A 24167-nucleotide genomic window follows, 5' to 3' on the forward strand; every position below is an offset into this window, starting at 1 on the left:
AATAAACACTCAGAGGATTAATATTACTTATAAATGTTTTGCCAATGACTCGGGCTTATTATTAGCTAGCTGTTACATTTAAATTAACCCATAATTTTTAATCTATGCTTTGTCACGAGGTTTGTGGCTTGTCACCCCATTTTTTACATGTCTTAATTCCTCAGTGGCTGGCTGGCATCTCCTAGACTCCTCCCTTCTTCTCCTGTATCTCTGCTTGGATTTCACATCTGGCTCTATCCTGCTTTTCCATAGGCCAAAGTAGCTTTATTTATCAACCAATGAGAGCAACACATATTCACAGCATGTAGAAAGACCAGCCTGTATTTTCCCCCCTATTTGTTTAATTAAAAGGAAGGTTTTTACTTTAACATAGCAAAATTACATATAAAAACAGTTATCAAGTAAGAATTACAGTTACAATATCTAGTCTATTTGTATTTGCCAAAATTAAAGAAAATACTCTATCATCTATTCTATCTTTGTGAGTCTTGTTTTATATATAATTAATTTTTTATCATAACCAGAGGAAACTATAAACATAACTATCTATTCTTCAACTCCATCAAAGACTCCAGAAGTATATATTTCTTGAGCAAACAGGAAGTGCATTGCAAGCAACTTCCAAAACTCTAGAAATGATAGAGACATCTGGCTACCTGGACAGTCACCTGAAGTTTTTCTGTGATGTTAGGGCATCCATCTTCAGCCTATAGGCTTAGAGACCTGGCAGACTTCTCAGTGAAGCAGGAACCTGAAGGACCATCCCACCCATTCTGGCAAAGTCCATCAGTTGCTTTCCTCTGTGACCTGCAGATTATCTGGCAGCTTCTTCTGTAAAGCAGGAACCTGAAGGACCATCCCACCTTATTTTGGCAAAGTTTAGCTGTCATTTTCCTGTGGTTCCTGTATGTCTAGTTTATACAGCCTACTGTCAAGTCCAGGCAAGAGCAGTTTCTTGCCCAAATAGTTAGCCTTGCCACATTGAAAGCAAACACCATAATGAATATTTTGGATGCCCACCATCCCTCTTTGAAGTAATTGGTGCTGCCAGGAGCAGATGTGGCTCACTGTTAAGAAAAGTCTAAGTTCTTAAAACATTTTAAATGCCATAATCTGTAGGTCTTTGAAATGTTTAAAGATTATCTATCTAATTGAAATACATCTTTGTATACCTAAACATCCTAACTAATAAGGCTATAAGTTTGACTATTATAGATGAATATTAATCTCTTTTTAATTATATATTGCATTTTTAAAAATTGATCTTATTGGCATATACATTTTTCTCTGTTCCCCTCCCTTCCTCTCCCCTCCCCTTCAACCTTCTCCCATAATCTCCATGCTCCCAATTTACTTCTACTTCCTATGTAGATTAGATCCATGTATGTCTCACTTAGGGTCCTCATTGTTGTCTAGGATTGTGAATTGTACTCTGGTTTTCCTTGCTTTATGTCTAAAAGCCACTTATGAGTGAGTACATATGATATTGTCTTTCTGGTTCTGGGTTACCTCACTCAATATGATGTTTTCTCTATCCATCCATTTGCCTGCAAATTTCAAAATGTAATTATTTTTTTTCTGCTGTGTAGTACTCCATTGTACAAGTGTACCACATTTTCCTCATCCATTCTTTGGTAGAAGGGCATTGTTTCCAGGTTCTGGCTATGACAAACAATGCTGTTATGAACATAGTTGAGCATGTCCTTGTGGTACAATTGAGCAACCTTTGGATATGTACCCAAAAGTGGTATTGTTGGGTCTTGAGGAAGGTTGTTTCCTAATTTTCTGAGAAACTACCAATATATTGCATTTTTAAATGTTCTGCATAAACATAATACCTTAAACAAGCGTAGAAGTAAATATACAGTATAACAAAATTCACCTTACATTTTTATCAATAAACTAAAATCTATGTGAATGTAAAATATTTTGAGATTAACAGCTGTTTTTATTGTTGAATCAAAGTAGATTCAATAATCTACCCTTTTCTCTCATCATTTCTACATCAATCTAGTTCTTGGTGTCAGGTGCGGGGCTACTTCTTACGGAGTGGGCCCTAAGTCAAATCAGACATTGATTGATTGCTCCCAGTTCTATGTCAGCATTGCCCTAGCTTATTTTGCAAGAGAGACAGATTGTAAGTCAAAGGTTTAGTGACTGGGTTGGCACCCATATTTCATTTTTAGTAGCTTGAAGAGTACCTTCCTGCACCAAAGAGACTAGAACTTAGGGATGAAGGCTCCACATCAGTACCAGCTCAACTTTTCCGTGTTCAATGAGTTGTGTGGATATTGTCCTCAACAGTGGGAGCCCACTGTCAGTGTCCAGAGAGCAGCCCTTTGTCAGTCTGGGTTTTTTGAGGATTTCCATGGGACTTCTCACCCTTGGCCAACAACTCAATTGAAAGCAACCCAGCCCCACCACTGAAGTCTTACCTGGCTACAAGATATGGCCAGTTGATTTCATGTCTCCCATTACTAATAGTTCTTATTAAGATCACCTTTATAGATTCCTGGAAGTTTTCACTGCCTAGATTTTCTCAACACCCCTCAAATGTCCTCAATTTCAGCCATCTTTCCCTGTACTCTCTAACTCCACCCCTCCCACTCTATTCTATTTCCCCTTCTTAGGGTTATCCATGCATCTCCTCTAGATTCTTCTGTTGGGAGCAGTGACACCCCAGATCCCTTCTTGTAATTCCCTGATCTGAGTGTCTACAGCTGTTCTGAGCATGAGACCTTCAGGAGTTCCTGATGGCAGAGTGGTTTCTGGTGGGTTTGGCTGGGGCATGGCTATCTCTATATAATCTGCCCCTGAACACAATAAACAGGGCATTCTTGGGGAATTCAAGGATGACCGCTGTCTCTGTCTCTCTGTCTGTGTGTGTCTGTGTATTTTAACCTCCTGCCCCTTGCCTGAATCTCGCGAACTGGGTGCCAGCGCACCGAACGCAGACACGGAGGCACCGTGTGTGGCATTCTTCCTCTTTACTTAACCTCTCTGGGTTTATGGATTTTAGCTTAGTTATCATTTACTTAACAGCTAATAACCACTTATAAGTGAGTACATATCATGTTTTATCTTTCTGGATCTGAGTTACCTCACTCAGGATGGGTATATGTTAGGATTTTGAAGGAGATTGCACTGAATCTGCAGATTGTTTTTGGTAGGATGGCCATTTTTTTTTTACTATGCTAAACCTACCAATCCATGAGTATTGGAGATCTTTTCATCTGATATTTTCTTCAATATCTTTATTCAAAGACTTAAAGGGTATTTTTTTTTTTTGTCATACATGTCTTTTACTTGCTTGGTTAGAGTTACCCAAGGTATTTTCTGTTATTTGAGGCTATTGTGAAAAGTGTTATATCTCTGATTTCTTTCTAAGTTCATTTATCATTTGTATATAGGTGGGCTACTGATTCTTTTGAGTTAATCTTGTATCCAGCCAGTTCACTGAAAGTATTTATTAGTCATAAGAGTTCCCTGGTGGAATTTTTAGGGTTACTTATGTATATATAGTATCATATCATCTGCAAATAAAGATACTTTGACTTCTACCTTTCCAAATTGTATGCCCTTGAAGACCTACAGTTGTCTTATTGCTCCAGCTAAAACCTCAAGTATTATATTGAATAAATATGGAAAGAGTGAACAACCTTGTCTTATTCTTGATTTTAGTGGAATTACTTTGAGTTTCTCTCCATTTAATTTGATGTTGGCTATACACTTGTTGTAAATTACCTTTATTATCTTTAGATAATTCCCTTGATACAAGTACTTTCTCCAGGACCTTTCTCATGAAGGGGTGCTGGATTTTGTCAAAGGCATCTACTGAGATGATCAAGTGGGTTTTTTTCTTTGAGTTTGTTCACATGGTGGATGGCATTTACTGATTTTTCTATAATGAATCATCTGTGCATTTCTGGGATGAAGCCTATTTGATCATGGTGAATGATATTTTTTTCCCACAAGAAGCTGTGGGACGGACAGTTTGCACAAGCAGCACATGCACACAGACACACGGGATTCGAACTCGCAGACACACGCACACGCACTCACTCGCAAGCGCCCTACACGATGAGCCACCGCGCGGCTCGCTAGGTGAATGATATTTTTAATGTCTTCTTGGATTCAGTTTGCAAGCATTTTATTGCATATTTTTGCATCTATGTTTGCGTCTAAGGGAAATCAGTCTGTAATCTTCTTTGTTGGGTCCCTATTCAGTTTGGGTATCAGGGTAACTTTGGACTCATAAAATGAATCAGGTAATGTTTCTTCTCTTTCTATTTTGTGGAGTAATTTGGAGTATTGGCATTATCTCTTCTTTGAAAATCTTGTAGAATTCTGTGCTAAAACTGTCTGGGATATTTTTAATGACTGCTTCTATTTCACTAAGGATTATAGTGCTATTAAAATTGTTTATCTGATTTTTAAAAATTGATTTTTTGGGAATTTCACATCATACACCCTGATTACACTAATCTCCCAGTCCTTTCATGTCTGTACCAACACCCTTTTAACCCCCTCAAAAAATAGAAACTTAAAAAAGACAACTCTAGTTGGTTTTACCTATATACTCTCTGGAGCAGGGTCAAATTCTCCATGACATGTCCCTTAAATAGAACTGAATCTGTCACCTCCTATATCCCAGCCAGAAGCCATCAATTGTAGAGACTACAATCAGCATCCTTGTTACAGTTTTTAAGAATCCCCTTCAATGGCTTCCTGTTTAGGCTGTTACTTTTGGAGGAGAGGAGGAGGATTGGGGTGGGGATAGGTATTGTCAGAGAAAACTTCCATGTTCCTCTTTCTCAGCTGTGTGTCTGCAGTCACTGATACCACTGCAAAAGTAGCTTCCTTGCTTTTTATGGTCAGTGGGACCACAGATCATGGGCTTTCTCATCTTTTTTGGTGACAGCACAGAACATAAACGTGACCCCCAGCTGCTCTGGGTGCAGGTCAGGGGTAATTCTAATAGGTCTGCCTTACATGTTACTTGGTCTTTTCCTCTTACAGCTTTTTATATTCTTTTTTTTGATCTGTATGTTTAGTGTTTTGATTTTTATGTGGCAAGAGTATTTTCATTTTTGGTCCAATTTATTTGTTCTGTATGATTCTTTTTTTTTTTAAATCACTGCTTGGTTTAAATGAAAAAGGTTTTAACTTTAATACAGTAAAATTGCATATAACAAAACAGGTATCAAGCAAGAATTACAGTTACAATATTTATATCTACTTTTTATCATAACTAAGGAAAACTATAACTATCAATTATTCAACTCCATCAAAGACTCCAGAAGGATATGATATTACCTAAGTAAACAATAGGTTTATTATAAGCAACTGCCAAAACTCTAGAATTGACAGAGACATCTCACTGTCTGGACAGTCACCCAAATTTCTTTTGTAATGTTGGGGCATCCATCTTCAGCCTACAGACCCATAGTATCCAGCAGACTTTTCCATGAAGCTGGAAATTTCAAAGACAGTTCTACCTATTTGGCAGTTTGTCCATAACTTTTTTCTATGTCCTGCAGAATGTCCAGCAGAGTCTTTCATGAAGCATGAACCCCGAAAGATCATTTCACCTTTTGGCAAGTTCAGCAGTCATTTTTCTGTGGGTCCTGCATGTCCAGTTCACAGAGCATACCATCAAGCAGTCCAGGAAAGAGCAGTTTCTAGCTCAAATGGCTAACCAACTCCATAAGGAGCCTCTTCAATGCCCATCATCCTCTTGAAATAGATTAGTGCTGCCAGGAGCAGATGTGTCTCACTGTAATGAAAAGTCCTAACTTCTTAAAACATTTTAAACGCCATATTCTGTAGTCTTTTAAAGATTTGAAGAATCCCTAGCTATCTGAAATATCACAATACCTTAATCACGAGCAGAAATAGATATACACAGTATAGCAAAATTGACCTTTAATTTGTATCAATAAACCAAGATCCATACCAATGCAAATCTCTATAGTATAACCCCCTTTAAATATAAACAAACATTTATAGACAATATTTGGGAATATGGGCATGGTTCTTCTCTAAACTACTTCCTGCTGTTTATTGGGCAAAATTATTTTTTGAGGGGTGTTCAGGGCAACCTTTCAGAGGGTATTGGTCCATCAAACCACATTAGTCTGGAACCTGTGGATACAGGTTCTCCTTCTTTAGGATAGGAAAATTTTCTTCCATGATTTTGTTGGAGACACTTTCTGGACCTTTGACTTGAGTTTCTTTTCCTTCCTCTATACCTATTATTCCTAGTTTTAATTTTTCAGGGCCCCAGATTTCCCAGACATTTTGTGTTTTTGGATTTAACCTTTTCTTTGCCTGATATATCCATGTCTTCTATCATCTCTTCAATGCATGAGTTTCTTTCTTCTACCTCTTGTATTCTGTTGTTGAAGCTTGTCACAATATTTCCTGTTCAAATTCCTAAATATTTCATTTCCAGAATTCCCTCAGTTTGTTTATTCATTATTGATTCTATGTCTATTTTCAGGTCGTGAACAGTTTTGTTCCCTTCAACTGTTCATCTTTTCTTAGCTTTATTTAAGAGATTCATTCATTCCCTCTAACCCTCTTTTGTGTGTTTTTCTAGATTTCTTTAAGGGATTTCTTAATTTCCTCTTTAAGTATCTCTACATTTTTATTTAGCTGGTTTTAAAATCTTTTTCTTGTACTCTTATTTTTGGTGACAATGAATAACATCGCTCTAAACATGCATGTGTGGTGTTTGTGTGAACATGTTCTCAAACATGTTTGGGTGAATGAGGCACAAACTGAGTGCAGTTGTTGAACTGTCCTCTGAGAATGTGCCTACCTTTGTTAGAAATAACCACACTCTCTTCCAGCCATGGGTGACTCTGTCGCTCCACGTTCTCATCAGCATTGGGTGATGTCAGTGTGCTGGATTTGAAATATTTTAATAGAAGTGTCCTGATACCTGATTGCTGTTTTAGTTACACCTCTCTACTGGACAGTAATTAAGTCTTCCCCTTCCAACCATCTATCACTTCATTGATGAGATATTTGTTCAGATCTGTTTAATTTTCAAATTTGCTTACTATTGAATTTTAGCTGTAGTTTATATATTTTTGGCTATGGCCCTTTAAAACATTTGTAGTTTGTATTTTCCTAGTTTGTGGCTTACATTTTCATCTTCTTAATAGTACCTTTAACCAAAGTTTTTAATTTTAATAAACTACCAAGTGTCCATATTTTATTTCAAGAATTTTGAGTTTGTTTATTACTCATCAGTAAATTAAGGGTCACATCAATGTTCTGTGTTTTCTTTTAGAATTTTTATAATTTTGTATTTGGATCTTTAGATCTGTTTCGTGCTAGTGTTGGTATAAGGTATAAAGTCTGTCTCTTTTTCTGTATACAGGTGGTCACTGCTTTCCATATAATTTTTGGAAAACACTGTCCTTTGTCCATTTAGTGCTCTTATATTTTTGCCTAAAATCACCTTCTGAGATTTCTATTTCTGGATTTTTCTATTTGTGTCACTGATCTTTCTGTGTCTGTCATTTCAGTTTCAGCATGGTGTATGATTACTACAAATCTTTAAGCAACATTCATATTCCTAATTTTTATCAGTATTGTATTAGCTATCCTATTTTGCTTTAGATTGAGGCAAGGCCTCCCAACTCTAGTAACTCTAGTAACTTTGTCTTGTAGCTAATGTTCAGCTCTATGTTCAAAATTGCAGCAAAACAGTCTGCTCTTCCAATGGGTGGACAGTAACTCCTTGGTATAGACAAGGGTGGGATATACATAAAAATAAATTTCCCAGTGTGTGATTTTTGTTTGTGCCTGTTTTCTGAGTCTGCAGTCACCTCTACTGGTTTAATTGTAATTAGCCATGAGAACCCAAGTTTAAATCAGTCTGTTGTAGATATGGAGCCATATCTAATTGGGAGTGTGGTACTTTGGGGTGGCAACAAGAAAATGAAGCCGTTCATAGTTATCTACTTCTCCATTAAGTAGTTCATAATTAACTCAATTACTCATTATAATGATCTTGACTGAGTCATTAATTGAGCTGTTGGTATAGTCTTGGTTGAAGAGCAGAAAGTATAGAAGGGAACCCTTATAATCAGCTGAGGGAAATGTAAATTAGTCTAGCTACTGTGGAAATCATTGTAGAGTATAGGTAACTAATTAGTTCTTATAACTTAAATTAATTCATAATTCTTATCCAAGTTCTACCATGTGGTTCATGGCTTGTTACCTCATTTTCTACACATCCTGCTGCCTCTTCATATGGTTCAAGGTTCTCAGATTCTGCCCTTCTTCCCAGCATTCTCTCTACCCCCCAATCCTGCCTAACTATTGGCCAATCAGCTTTTTACTAAAAATGAGAGCAACACATATTTACAATGTACAAAGATTGTTCCACAGCAATTCCCCTTTTTGTCTAATTAAAAAAGAAGATTTTTTTAACTTTAACATAGTAAAATTATATACAACACAAACAGTTATCAAGTAAGAATGATGGTTATAATATTCAGACCATTTATATTTGGCAAAATTAGAAAAAACATTCTATTATTTATCTTATCCTTGTGACTCAAAGTTTTATACCTAACTTACTTTTTATCACACTAAGGAAAGCTTTATGTCTAATTATTTAGTCTTTAACTCCTTCAAAGACCCCAGAAGGGTGAAATGTTACCTAACAACAGGAACATCTGGCTGCCTGGACAGTCACCCAAAGTTCTTCTGTAATGTTGAGACATCCAGCTGTGGCCTGCAGGTCTAGAATATCTGATAAACATTTTTGGGAAGCAGGGAATTTTGAAGAACTGTCCTACCTTGTCTTGGCAAAGGTTGGAAGTCTCTTTCTTTTGTATTTGCTGGTCCAGTCTGGACAGTATACTGTCAGCCATTAAGGAAAAGGCAGCTCATTTGCCCAAGTGGCTAGCTTTTCCAATAAATAAAGCAAACTACTTATGGCCCATCATCTATTTTTTGGTAAAGTAATTGGTGCTGCCAGGAACAGACATGTTTTACTCTCAAGAAAAGTCTTGTCACTGAAACATTTTAAATGCCACATTCTGTAGGCCTTTGAAGTGTTTGAAAACCATTTATCTATCTCAATATATCTGTTTATGACCGTGAAAATGTACCTAACATGACTATAAGTTTGGGTATTATAGATGACTATTAATCTGTATTTCTTAACTATACATTACATTTTAAAATGAACTGCGTAAAAGCAATACCCCAAACAAGTAGAAACATAATACAGTATAATAAAATTAACTTTAAATTTGTATCAATAAACCAAAATTCATACCAATGTAAAATACTTAGAGATTAATGTTTGGTTTCTTTTGGATTAAAGCAGATTCAGTACAAAATTCAGACTCTGTGTATTTCCCATTTTTATGTGGCTTTTTTCTTTTACATTACTTTACTCCTTTTTAAAGGACTTTATTATTTTAAAACTTTGTACATTTTTAAACACACAGTAACCCATTTATAAGTTTTCCCCTGGATCTGTCTTTACTGAGCATCTGTAACCTTTTCTGTTGCATGAGCAAATCTCAAATCCTCCATGCAGCACACTGGTAGAGCTAGAGTTGGTGACTCAAGCATGAAGACAGTGGCGGGGAGGTTCCTCTCTTTCCTGCTGCATGTGAGAGACTGCAGAAACCCACCACATGGCTTAGCTCAGGGTGTGCTGGCACGTGCCAATAGACATGTTTCTGTACTGTGGCTGGCATGGGAGACACAAGACAAGGAAGTGTGTTTGGCTCCATTTTTTTGTGTGTTAAAGACTTTTTAAACCTTTCTTAGATTTTATGTGCTGGACATTTGGGTACTATATGTTGATAAGCTTTTCTGTCCTACCAGCTGCTCCCCAAATAACCACGCAGGAACTTACATTAATTTTAAATGCTCACCTGATAGCTTAGGCTTTTTACTAGCTAGCTCTTTTAACTTAAATTAATCCATATTTCTTACCCAAGTTCTACCACGTGGCTCATGGCTTGTTACCTTGTTTCTCTGTGTTTTGCTGTCTGACTCGAGACTCTCAAACTCTGCCTTTCTTCTCTCCAGCATTCTCTCTCACTCGATAATCTTGTTTAACTATTGACCAGTCAGCTTTTTATTAATAATGAGAGTAATGTTAAGTATTGTTAAGTATTTTTCCTTAGCTGACAAACCTCTGTGCTGATGCAATAATCCCAATCAGACCAAATCAGACTGAATTAGAAGACCCCCAGGTTTAATGGATGGCAATACTCATGGGTGGCCCCCCTCCCAGGAAAGCATGGAAAGGGGATCAGAGAACCGAAAGACCACTGAAAACCAGAAGACCATGTGTTCATTCTGGCGGGGGGGGGACTTTTAAATAACTTCTGGGAGTGGTCTTGACCCTCCCTGGAGAGGAGTCACCATTTGCCAGGCTTTCTTGGACTGCAGCCAGACTGCAACCACTCCCAGGGGAGGGGCCTTGGAATGGAGTTTTCTGCCCAACATTTTAAGATGGATGCCAGAGGGCTGGGGTGAAGCCCCCAACTAGACATTTCAGACTCTTTGTATAATGGGGTGTAAGGGAGCTGAGGTGATGTTTTTAACCAAACAAGTAACACATATTTAAAAGTAGAATTATCATATGTCACAGCTATAACACTCTTATGTATCTATCTGGATGACTCTAAGTCACTGCACCCCACAGACACTCATGCCACTGTTAATTGCAGTACTATTCCCATCAGCTAAGTTACAGAACCAGCACAGGTGGCTACGACAGAGGGATGGATACACAATGGGATGTCTTCATCCACAGAGAAGAATGAAGCTACATTATTTACAGAAAATGGAATTCAACTGGAAGTAATATTAAGTGAATTAAATCAGTTTCAAGAAAGATAGATATCATATTTTTCTTTGATTTTGTATAGCTACATAAAATCATTTGCATATGATGAAGTGTTGGAGACCAACTTCAACATAACTTGTACATTCCAGGGTAGGAGCGTGAGGATCAGAATTACTGAGCAAAAGGAACAGAGATATAAGAGAAGTAAGAGACAGAAACACAGAACAGCTTCGGGAGGGATATTCACTGAATACTAAATCCTGAATTCCTCCACGTTTAATCTTCTATATTTTGGAATATGCCTCTATATTCCAAAACAAAAGGGGGAAAGAAAGCAAAAGACTGCTTTAACATGACTCAAAGGACAATCCGAACAGTTACTTGCTTCAATACTTGAGACATCAAGCCATTATTTCCTGAGTAAAGCATTTGATGTTTGGACAGGAGTATGCAGCTAATACACCCTAGACCAAGTATCCTGTAGGCAGTCACTCCCGATATCAAAACTCCTATTTTAAAAGAAGGAGCACAGGAGTAGGCCTGAATTCTCTGACCTTTGGTCAAGGTGAAGCAGATCCACCTCTATGAGCCATCTTAATATCCAAAACACCAAGTAACCACACCCTAGGTCAGGGTATTTAGCCACACGTGTTGTCAACAGCTTCAAGAGAGCAAAAATAAGCTCAAAACTCTCTGACCTTTAGTCAAAGTGGAACAGGCTCACATCTGTGGCTACAATGAAGCAGAAGTAAAACTGTGTAGGGGACAAGGCCACTGATGTGAGGTGGAGGGAGAAGAGGAGGAGCAGGCGTGTACCTGGATATCCTCACTCTATGGTATATATGTGCATGAAAACATTCTTAGGTAAGACAGTATTATACACAATGAATATATACAACAAAAAATGTTCAAATGACTCTCTTTTTGGCCATTTCTTCTTTTCAATGAAATGAAGTATTACTTGAATATGATTCTTAAATCTTTCTGAATCCAATATACTAGTTTTCATTTAGTTTCTATTTTAAAATTATGTTATAAAAACAAATTTAAAAATATTCATGCCTTATTTCCACGCCACTAGTAAAGTGATTGCTATTTATATACCTTTATTTTTATTTCTGGGAAACATCATAAATTATTTTTCTCCAGTTTCTCTGTAACACATTTTGCTCTGTATCTTCATAGGAAAAATTTCAACAAATCCATCAAGTGTTCTTGACCACTGACCCATCCATCTTTCCATCCCCTAGTAGGATTGCTTTCAAAATCTTACAATACACTGTCTTGTTTTTATGTGTGTGGCACATGGTGTATGTGTTTGTATGTGATCATATGTATGCATACATGTGTATCGCAAGTGTACTCTCTGGTGTAATCATATGTGGCAATTACTAAAATTATAAAAGTCCAGAAGAAACCTTCACTGATTATTTACAAAGATTGACTTTGTAAATAGAATAGTATCAGATCCAGAAAGTCAAATGAATATTAACTGAATCTTTGGCTTTAAAAATGCTAATTCAGAATGTAAAAGGGTGATTAGGGCGTTAAAGGCACAATTAGTACCAATAGATGAATGGATTAGAAATATGGCTGATATTGGATCTCATGCTTATGATGCTACTTTGGTAGAAGTAATTTCTAGTAACTTCAAGAAAAATTCAAAAGGTAATATGTTTTAATTATGGTAAATAAGGTCATATGAAAAGGGATTGTAGGCAAGGTGTTCCTAGAAACAATGTTTTCTCTAGCGAGAATCCAAATAGAAGACTCCAGCCTTCTGGAGTATGCAGAAGGTGTGGCAAAGGCCAGCATTAGATTAATGAATGCAGATCAACAAAGGAAAGGCATTTTGCCCTCAGAAAATGCCATGGGGGGACTCTAGTAGCTGGCTGCTCTGCTTCTCTGATCTTTCAGCTTTCACCCCCTAATATCCGATTCTGGCTTTTTATTATTAAGACCAATTAGAATTCGTGCTACAGCCATGACCCTTTAATACAGTTCCTCATGTGATGACCCAAACCATAAACTTATTTTTGTGGTTACATTGTAACTGTAATTTTTCTAGTTATAAATCATAATGTAAATATCTGACATGCAGGATATCTGATACGTGAGCCCCATGAAAGGGTCGTTTAACTCCCAAAGGGTTGAGAGCCACCGCTCTAAAGACAAGAATGTGAAAACTACCACTCTGTGAGAGGCTTTGTATTGGTTTATATCTAAGAATGCACATGTGCTAGGACAAGCCAGGATGGGTGGGGGTTGCCAGGCAACAGAGAAAAAGGGCTCTTTGTTAGAGTGCTGCTGGACCAAGCACAGTATGGAATGAAGAGGAAGATGCACATGAGGCTTGGGCCACAGACTCTTTATCTCTCATGTGGGGTCTGGCACTGGGAGGCTTCATCAAAGGACCCAACACACTGTTGTTCTGTACTCCAGGACAATTTGTCCGTGCCATCCTCCTCCGTTAAGGCATTTCCCACTCAGGCTGTGTCATGAGCACATTCCTTTTTCCCCCTTGATACACAGTCTTTATTGTCTGGCTGATTCACCAGTGAGCCCTATGCCACGACAGCACTGGATCATGCTTTATAGAAAATTTGCAAACTCATTTCCAGGAATTGACAATATAGTTGTTTTCTTATGCAGTATTAGGATAGCATAACATGCAAGAAGAATCATTTGTTTGGGATTTTCTGCATTTATGAAATACAGAAATACTTAGGGGAATCTGTATAGTTTCCTTTTTCTAGCTGTATCCAAAGCTCAATACCCTGGTGTAAAACAAAAAAACAAAACAAATAAAAAAGTGCTAGTTAGTGGTTCAGGGAATACAGCTCAATGTGGTAAAGTGCTTGGATTTAACACCCAGTGCTATGGGAAAGAACATCGAAAGAGGACCTGTCATAAACACAGATTGAAAATCTGAACTTTGTAACCATGACTATGTTAATACACATTTGCTTCTTTCTCATTACCAAACTTTACACCTCAGCAAATTTGGTCCAGAGTGTGAGGTGAAATCACTTGGTTCTCACCACAAGCAGGTGCAGCTGGGACTGTGCTTATTTTAAAGACACTTTTGAATTTTTTTAAGTTTTAAGTTTACAGAAAATGTACTTTTAACCTGTACCTGGTTCCTCTGTTAATGACACAGGAAACCACAGTAATTAGAGTCGGTTATTCAATCCTAAGTTTTCTTCAGTTTCCCAACCTATAACTAAACAACTATAAACACTCTGACTAGCAAGGGGCCCAGTATTTCAAAAAGAGAAGCGGGGAAGACTGAGAAGAGGGGATGACAGTGGACACAGGCCTTAGCTAATCCTGACTATTGCTAACTGACCTTCCTTGAGACCAGCCACAGGGGGCAGTTTCTGTGTTCTTGGAGGCTGGACTAGGACAGGGAAGACAAACAGGGACCTAAGACGTGCTAGGATGGGGGAAGCAAGGCAATCCTTGGAGAAGTGAAGAGCAAACAGGGCTGGTGTGAGGCGTTTGCCCAAGACCTGGAGTGATTTCCTCAGAGAAGTCAAGCCCCATGACTGCCTATCCTTTATAGGGCAGATCTGGTTGTTCTGAGGTGGCTAGGGCACACCCATTCTACAGTGAGACCACCTTGTGATCTAGTCCCCTTGATCCCTATATCCTATGGTTCCGAAAGCCATTGACCTGATTGGTCCTCAAACAAGGCTTGTGAACTTTGTCAGTGATGTTTAGAATCCAAGGTTGTGGACAAAGATTTTGGTTTTGCTTCCAGGGAGAAGAAAAAGATAAAGAAACTATAGAAGGCACTGCTGGAGAATTAACAGCTTCCTGCCACTGGTCCACCCTCCTCTCACCCTCCCTGATCTGCTTATTACCAGGGAGGGAGCTGTAAACCCTAGCTTCACCCACCAAGGGTAGGGGAGCAAAATTCCAATCCAATTTCAGGAAACAATTATTATCAAAAAGAACCCAAAGCTGAAGGCACAAGCCTGGGTACAGAAAGACCAACAGATAAAGATGCCAAGAATGTCTAGGGCACACAAGAGAGAGGCTATTCTAGCTCAGGGCAAGGACAAGGGCTGAAAGAAACAAGACAAAGGGGAAGATGAGCTTTGTGGGCCACCCTGGCTGCTGGCAAGGCTGCCTCTTCTGGCTCAGGATTTAGGTTCTGTGGACTCAGGTGCCATGTTCTGTCTACTGAAAACAGCCCCACTGGTGTGGTTTCCTGCTTTGGTAGCAATGCTAATCGAACAGGTCCTGACAGGAAAGCCATGCATTTAGTCCATTTTCTGTTGCTGTAACAGAATACCCAGCACTGGGTAATTTACAAAGAAATCGGTTTATCTTGGCTGATGGTTTTGTATGCTGAGAAGTGCAAGATCAGGCAAGTGTGTAAGGTTAGTCCTCATATGTATCCATAGCAAGGGGAGATGGAAGACTGAGGGAGGGGAAGGTAGAAGGGCAAGGAGGAGAGACAAAACATGAGGGGTAGTCTTACATTATAAAGTTTATCCTGTCATTGACTAAGCCAGCCCTTGGGAGTGAGAGCTCATTTGTTATTCCTAAGGGCCTGGCCTCCATGACTTCCCATGAGATCCCCACCTCCCAGTACTGCACACTAAAGAATAAAGCTTCAACTTGAGTTTTTGGTACAGACAAAAAATATTTGAACTATAGCATGCCCATACAGGCAGAATAAGGAGAGCCAACAAAAAAGCCAGTTATAACAAGCCAGATAAGATTAAAGGAAAGCTAAGTAAGGCTAAAGAAACCAGCCAGGAGGGTCAAACAAAGGGAGCAGGGTGGATTCAGAGAACATAAGTCTAGAAATAAATTATCCAGTAATAACTGGCTGTTGGTAGACACAAAAGGCCAACCTAGCAATAAGGGAGCGGTTACGGTTTCCCCATAGGCTCATGCGCTTGAATACCTGGTCCCTCAATTGGCAGCGCTATTATGGAACCTATAGGAGGTGAAGCCTGGGTCACTGGGTATTGTTTCTTGGGCATATGTTATTCCTGGACCCTTTCCATCATCCCTGTGCTTCTTCCTGGTCCAGCCTCCATGGAAGTGGCAGTTGCCTTCCTTGCCGACTAGAACAGGCAGAGATGCTCCTATCATTGTGCCTTCTCTTCTGCAACAAACTGTACTTTCTGAAACCTTGAGCCACGGTAGACCCTTCTCCCCTAAGTTGCTTCCGTTGGGTATTTGGTCACATTTACGAGGGAAGCAGCTATTACAGAGCCCAGGAAATAAAATCCTGACCTTGTTTTACCCAGGGCTTCCCAAGAGTGGTTGATCTTTAGCTGGAGTCCACGATGAGAAGACAGACATGTAGATCAGACTTGCAATGGCGGTTTGCACTGATTCAAGCTACAGAGCAACAGACCGCCCCAGTCCATGAACCAAAGTGCAAGAGCAAGGTTGGAAATTAAAAAAAAACTAGCCTCTCTGGTTGTGGAGCAGTCCTGAGGAGGGTAGAGAGTAGATCTAGAGGGGTGCATAGGGAGCCAGGAGTCCCTGTCTCTTAGCATCTTCCCATCTGTCTCAGGGCCAGAGATGCAGCCCAGGGCAGTGCTGGAGCGCAGGGTCCCAGATGACATCCTTTTCTAGAGAAAATTCCTAATATGCCTGAATATTCTTGTATCTTCTGTGCCAGCGCCTGCTCATGAAGGTGTCGTGGAACCGATAGGAGCTCTAACTGATAGAAGTTTGCACAGGCCCAGCAGTGGACGCCAACAGAAGATGGAACTCAACAGCATCTTTGGAGCTTCCTTGCCTCATAATGTTATGTCAAGGCTTTTCCTTTTCAAAAAATTATCTTATTATGTTTAATTTTAATGTAATTTATACATCTTTTTCTTATCTCTTTTTACCTTCCAGGTCCTTTGTGTATATATCTTTATATATTCCAGTTTAGTGTTTTTATGAAATTTCCGAGTGTGCAAACGAATGGGTCTCTGTTTCTTGTGCCTTCTCTTGGGCTCTTTTCTTTCTGCTTGTTTGTTCTCTCCAATTATGATGTATTAGGTTTTGCTTTATTTTATATTTTATTTTAATTATCCCTTTGGAGCCTGTTTGTTTTCTCATGAGAGACAGGAAGGGGGTGGATTTAGATGAGAGAAGAGGTGGGGAGGAACTTGGAGGAGCACAAGAAAGGGGAACCATAATCAGGGCATTTAATGTGAAAAAAAATCTATTTTCAATAAAATAGGGAAAAATTATATTTTTTCTGGTCATTCTTTGAATTTATTCGAGTCAAATGACATTAGAGTAAATTAAGTACATTTAATGAAACAGCACTGGGACCTCTACAAAAGCTCATCAGGTTTTTTTTTGTCAGCTGATTTAGTACTATGTTGCATGTTGCTTAAGAAAGCTATTCAAACCTTCTGTCGTTCTGGTGAGATTTTCCTCAGATAGTTCAGACACTTGCACCAATTTAGTCTATGTTCTAAAAGCAACTTGACCTGCGGAGATTAGGATAGGACCTTTCCCCTGGTGTGGAAGAAGTGAGATGCACGGTGCTCAAGTTGGCATTGCACAACCCAGACTTGGACTGTTGCCCTTGGCAGACATGTCTTCAACCCCAGGAGGTAAGCTGCAGCAAGATGGCTCATCAACAAAATCACACCGGTCAAAATACCTGCTAACTAAGCAGTTTAATCAAAGCAGGGCTTTCCTCATCTGGGCTGTCCACTAAAAGCCTTACTTCAGAGTGCCTTCCTCCAAGCTACTCAACTGGTGAATGAGCCGCAGGCGATAGAGTTTACTTATTTGTTTTAAAGAGAAACCAACAAAGCATAAAGCCATCTTTCTGATCATGGCATAAAATCTCTTTCTACAAACCAGTTACTATTCCAAAACACTAGGAACGATGCGAGCTGACATCTGGGGATTTTGAGGAAAGTGTGAGGCCCGCGGAGATAAAACTCCTTTATACCGCAGGAACAGGAGTTGTGGGCTGCTCTGACCAGTGGGAAAGGGCTGGAGTACGGCGAGGACAGGAAGTAACTTGTGAGGGCATGATGTCGGAACCCCAGGAGGAGTGCACAGCACAGCAGATACTACTTAGTACTTGACCACTGCCTTTGTCACTCGGACCCGGTTGCGTTTCATTAGTTTGCCCTGCAACTTCACTCACTCATGAAACATACAAGACACTCATGGTTTGCCAAGCACTGTTCTGAAACCTCAGGAGCCTAGCAGAGGGTGACACAGACAAAATTCCCAGTCAGTAGGGGGCTGAGAATCTAGTGGGAGAAAAGAGAGATAGAGGAAAAGAAACTTAATAAACAAATAATGAAGTAATTTTGGATCATGAGAACAGGAAAGGTTAGAGACAGCAGGAGAATTGAGGACTCAGGCATGAAGTAAGAGGCTGCGATTTTACCCAAGAAGGCCTCAGATTTGACAGAAGGAGAGGAGGGGTTAGTCATGGATGCAGCTGGGGAGAAGAGGTCCAGTTGGAGGAGGCAGCTGGGCCAAGACCACAAGGCCAGATGTGTGAGGCATGCTTGAGAAATAGCAAGAAGTTTGTTGTGGGCAAGGGGGAGATGAGGGTGAGGAGGAAGCTACACAGAGGTAACTGGATCTTGTTAGCTAGAGTTTTCAGGGTCAGTGAAAAAAACCTGGATTTTTACTGATAGAACAATGTGTGGCCAGGGCAGGTATTTAAGAAGCAATTTGGCATCACTCCAATATGAGCCTGTCAAGGCTGGATCAGAATCAAGGAGACAGGAAAAGAGACTAGAGCAGTTACGCTGGGGAGAAGGGACTTTGCTTGGACCAGTAAGAGCAAAGAAAGTGATGGAAAGGGGTAGAATTTTGGATATTGGGAAGCTGATTTGGAAAAGCTACTTAATACCATTGAATGCTGTTTATAAACTGGCGGGACACAGACTTTGTATGGCACAAACAAAACCAACTCAAGAGGACTCCAAGATCTAAAGACAGTAGTTAATACTATGCCATGGGTCTCCGCTAGGCCCTCAGCCTACATTCTGTAGTTATTTGGCTTGGGGTTTTTGTGGGACTCCTAACAGTGGGAGGAGGGGTATCTTTGAATCTTTTGCCTGCTTGTGGGACCCTTTGCCTTCTCCTGGGTTGCTTTGTCTAGCCTTGATGTGAGGGTTTGTACCTAGTCTTATTGCATCTTGTGCCGTAGTCAGTTAGTATTGCTGGGAAACCTCTTTTCTGTAGGGAAACAGAGGAGGAATGGACCTGGGGAGCAGAAGTGAGGGACATGCTGGGAGGAGGGGAGGCTTCAGTTAGGATGTATCATATGAGAGAAGAATAAAGAAAAAATAATTAGTACTTAAACAGAAAGTCATACAGCCCCGTTCTCAGGAACTCCATTCATGATAACCATATGACAGAAACAATTCGATGTTCAGCAGATGAGCTGAGAGATAAAATGCACATGCACACACACACACACACACACACACACACACACACACATGCACAGTGGTTATTATCCAGCTTTATGAATACAGTATTGATGCATCCTGTGATACGTATGAACCTATAAAACATTACAGCAAGTAGAACAGTTCACATAAATGGACAACTATCATGTGGTTGCACTTACATGAGAACTCTGTAGAAACACAGGTTTCATATATATATTTGATATATATGAAATTTCATATATATATATATATGAAATGTAGAAATTTAACTGTGATGTGATATTTTGTCAGGTTTCAGTGTCAGGCCTCAGAGGTCAGGGTGAAGCATTTATTAAGACATCTGGGGCAGCTGAATTTCCAAGTTAGGTCACTGTGTTGTTCCTTTCGAAAGAATGTGTCCCAGGAAAAGTCTCTGGAGACTTTGCTTCTGTTTTTGTTTTTCTGAGCCCCAAAAAATGCTCCCATTTTTCTCTTTTTACTGGGAGTACTGTGTTTGTAAATTGGGCAGTGTCCTCTGGAGAAGCCAAGGGGCTATGGCAGGGTGGAAATCTGAGAGGAAAAGGAGACCTCTCTAGACACAAGGCTCACTCAAACTCCTGCTCACATGTAGAGCTAAGGGAAACTCTGGACTGGGCTGGGCTGGGCTGAGCTGGGTGGGGGGCTGCAGAGGATGGTCCCAGGAGAATCCCACTTCCTAGCTCCTCACACCATAATGGGTACAGCGCTCCAGGGTGCTTTTGCGGAGGTAGAGAGAGGCCCACACTTTGTCAGCAGATTCTAAAGTATGACCCTTTCCCCAGAACTTCTTTCCAGATTGAGTGAGGCGAGCCCTGTGATACAACCAGTCGCCACTTAGACGCCACTAGCACAGTGGGAAGGAGGGCGTAATGGGAGGGGACATGAATGACATCACATACATGATACATGTGCATGAAAATATCCTAATGGAACCCACCAGTTTTACATAACAAATATACACTAATGTAACAAAAGAACCCCCTAAAGCTGGCAAACAGCATCCATAAAGGCCACAGCTGCGCAGACCAAACACACTAGGCCCATGTGCACAGCAGCGTCCCCGAAACTCTAATTCGGAGATTATTTGTTTTGAAACTTAGTATGTAGAGAGCAAGAGTCCTATGTGCCCCTTCAAAATGCAAACAGTTCTGATGGGCAACTAAATGGCAGAGGAGCAGAAGCTTCTCTGGATATAATATACCCACAAATAAATGAGGGAGAAATAACGGCACAAGAATGTCAACGTTCTACAATATTGGATGAATTCAGGATATGGATATTAAGTCTCCATGACTCCGAACAACAAACACAGGGGGAGCCTCCAGGTAAATGGCACAGAGCCTGTAAAGCTGTCTTTACTTGACCTACATTCTGGTTGTCCTTGGAATCCAATTACTAATGTATAGGAAATACAGAAGGCAGAGATTCATAACTGAGAGAAAAGGCTAGAAAGAAAGCAAGGAAGTGAGTGATTCCTCTAAGGTTAGGACGGTGGCTCTCATGAAAGGCCACACAAGCAGGGCCTCGGGGGGCGCTGGCTGAGTTCTACTTGGGCAGAAAGCAGTCGAAAGAACGCTTGCCAGAGCAAGGGTATTGAGCAGAGGTAAAGTGTGTTCTGAGCATGCGCATGGTCCTAGGTCTGATCTCTAGTTCCTAAACCAAAAGATCTGCTTTGTAATTGAGGGACACGTTTGCTCATCTGCCACAACCTTTGTACTGGAGTGTTTGCATTCTTTTGTATTCATGTTATTTTAATGACAAAGCAACTTCAAATCATCAGTTAGTTTGAAGAAGGTTATGGCAGATTTCGGTTTGTAATAACATATACAAGACTTAGTGCTAGGATAAAAATGTGGGCAGGGCGGATCCGGTCATCTTGTTCCAGGAGTTATTCCAAGAGATAAAGGGAAGCCCCAGCCTTTGGCTGGGAAATAGCAGCCATGATGTCCAGCTCAGGCTCTAGGGACCAGAGAATGGAGGGATTCTGGGAACTGTTGAGTTGAAGGAAAGCTGATACAGATTACAGCTGACTAACCAAACATGTTAAAAGGACAATATGATATACTGCGATTGATTGAATCAGCAGCTGCATATCCTGCTGTGGAAACAGTCTGGCCATCCTTCAGATTTAAAGATACGATCATCACCACATCAGCACATCATCCAACTACTTAGTTCCTGAGGAGTTGAAAGCAGGCACTCCAAGAAATACATGAACATCCATTTCATACGAGGATGAAAAGATAGACCCGTGGTTGTGTGCATGTGTCGTGGGTGAGTCGGTGGGAAAAGGAAGAAAGAACGCATGTGTGCCACATGGATGAACCTTGAAAACATCGTTCTAGTTTAAAAAAAAAACAGAAATAAGATTACATGTTGTATGAATCCACTACATGAGTTTCTTAGGGTAGGTAAATCCACAGATGGCGATGAAGCAGGTTTTCAGGGGCTGGGAAGGGGTGTGTGAGGAGCATGTTTAGTAGATTGCTTGTTCTTTTTAGGGTGACGTTTTCAGAATATACAGAGGTAGTAATTGCACAATAACATAAATATATTTAATATTACTGAATACTTGAAAACAGAAAAGAGGGAAATTTTGATGCCTACTATAAGTATTAAGATTATTTTCTATGAATTTTGCTTTAAAAATGGGAAAATGAATCACCTTCTTTTATTCATCTACTGCCCATTGAGTGTTTCTCTGGCTCTGTCATCTCAGCACATAAAAGGCCAATAGTCTAACCAGAAGGTGCTCAGTCCAGTCCAGGAGGTGCATGCGTGGAGTGAGGATAATCCCAAAGCATGAAGAGAAAAGAAGGAAAAACTGCTTCATTTTTTCAAAGTCACTTTCGTCCTTATTTGAAAGTTTTATTTTCACAGAATGGCGGAAACAAGATTTTAGCAAACTTAGGATTCTCCTCTTCTTTTTCCTGAGAATGATTCTGAATTTCTGGGACTTAGTGAGAAAACATGAGAGATGGACACATCTGAGGGACAACGGCCACCACAGATACCTTCGGAGACACCTGAAAGCCCAACTAGTCAGAGGACCAAAGACATGACTGCAGAGACAGTGTTGAGGTGACAGTGGCCAGGACAGCTTATTCCTCCCTAGGCTTACCACGTGCCAGGCCTTGGCTACATTATGTATATGCTAACTTAATGTATATGCCAGCCTTTTAAAGTAAGGTAGTGGGGGTGGGATTGTGGGAGAAGTGAGGAGACAGGAAATATCAAAGGAGAAAAAGAAACTACATGAAACTTTTATTCTTCAGAATTGTTTCTGGTTAAAGCTAATGGATTAAACCTTCTTAGGGTTTGGGTCAGACACAGCTGCAAGGGCTTATGTGTTGAAGGCTTGATCCCCACAGGTATCAGCGCTCAGAGGTGACTGCATCACGGGGCTCTAACCTTACCAAAGGATTAATCTGTTGATGCATTAATGATTGCGGGGACAGTTGGGCAGTGCTTGGAACTGAACTAGGCAGGGCCTTCTTGGAGCAAGTAGCTCACTGAGGCCATGCCCTGGGTGCGCCTTGTTCCTTCTTGCTTTCTCTTGGCTCTCTCTTTCCCTTCTGGCTGCCATCAGAAGAGCAGGTCTGCTCTCTACCACTGTCTCTCCCATGATGCTTGGCCTTACCACCAACCCATAAATAATGGAGCATGTGCTGAGATGTCTGGAACTGCGAGTGAAAATGAATCTTTCTCCCTCTAAGTTGTTTTCTTAGGTATTTTGTCAAAGGGACGGAGAGGTGGCAATAAAGCCTCCATGAGTGTTGTATTTCAGAGTAGCAAAACAATAGCAAACTTACAGCTATGAGGTATCAATGAAAACAGTTTTATGGTGTGTGTGGGGGGGGTTCACTGATGTGGGAGGGTTATCTATCTATCTATCTATCTATCTATCTATCTATCTCATGCTTTCATTGGTTAATTAATAAAGAAAATTGCTTGGCCTGATAGGTCAGAACATAGGTAGGTGGGGAAGACAGAACAGAATTCTGGGAGGAAGAAGGCAGTGAGACAGTCGCCATGAAGCCAGCCACCAGGTCAGACATGCTGAATCTTTCCCAGTAAGCCACCACCTTGTGGTGCTACACAGATTATTAGAAATGGGTTAAGCAAGATGTGATAGTTAGCCAGTAAGAGGCTAGAGCTAATGGGCCAGGCAGTGTTTAAATGAATACAATTTGTGTGTTGTTATTTCGTGTGTCAAGCTAGCCAGGTGGCCGGGTGCTGGGCAGCAGGAATGCAGCCCACTGCTCCTTCTACAGTTCACCACAACATGAAGAACTTTATTAGAGGGTCACAGTGTGAGGAAGGTTGAGAGCCACTGTTTTAGAACATTTAGCAGCTCAACTGCAGGAGGATGAAACAACAGAGCATTCCTGCCAAGTTTATCCTAGATCAACCAATTGCTAGCCAGCCAATAGATGAGTCCCCCTCACCCCCGTGACAAGAGTACTACCAGAATCAGCAGAACCCCTCAATGCTCATTCATTGAAGTTAATGCTCGTACTGAGTTACTGAATTTGGTAATGGTTTGTTACACATTATTGTGACAGCAAGCAAGTACCCGCTATGGTTTGACTGTGGCTCCCGACATTTGCATTAAGCCTAATCTCCACATTCACATTTGATGGTATTGTGAGGAAGGAGCCTAAGATGGAGACGTTTTCTCCATTTTAAATTGTGCCATGGGGGGCTGGAGAGATGGCTCAGTGGTTAAGAGCACTGACTGCTCTTCCAGAGGTCCTGAGTTCAATTCCCAGCAACCACATGGTGGCTCACAACCATCTGTAATAAGACCTAGCACCCCCTTCTGGCATGCGGGCACACATGGAAGGAATGCTGTACACATAATAAATAAATAAATCTTAAATAAAAATAAATAAATAAATAAATTG

This window comes from Arvicola amphibius, chromosome 1 (assembly GCF_903992535.2).
Source record: "Arvicola amphibius chromosome 1, mArvAmp1.2, whole genome shotgun sequence".
Lineage (NCBI taxonomy): Eukaryota > Metazoa > Chordata > Mammalia > Rodentia > Cricetidae > Arvicola > Arvicola amphibius.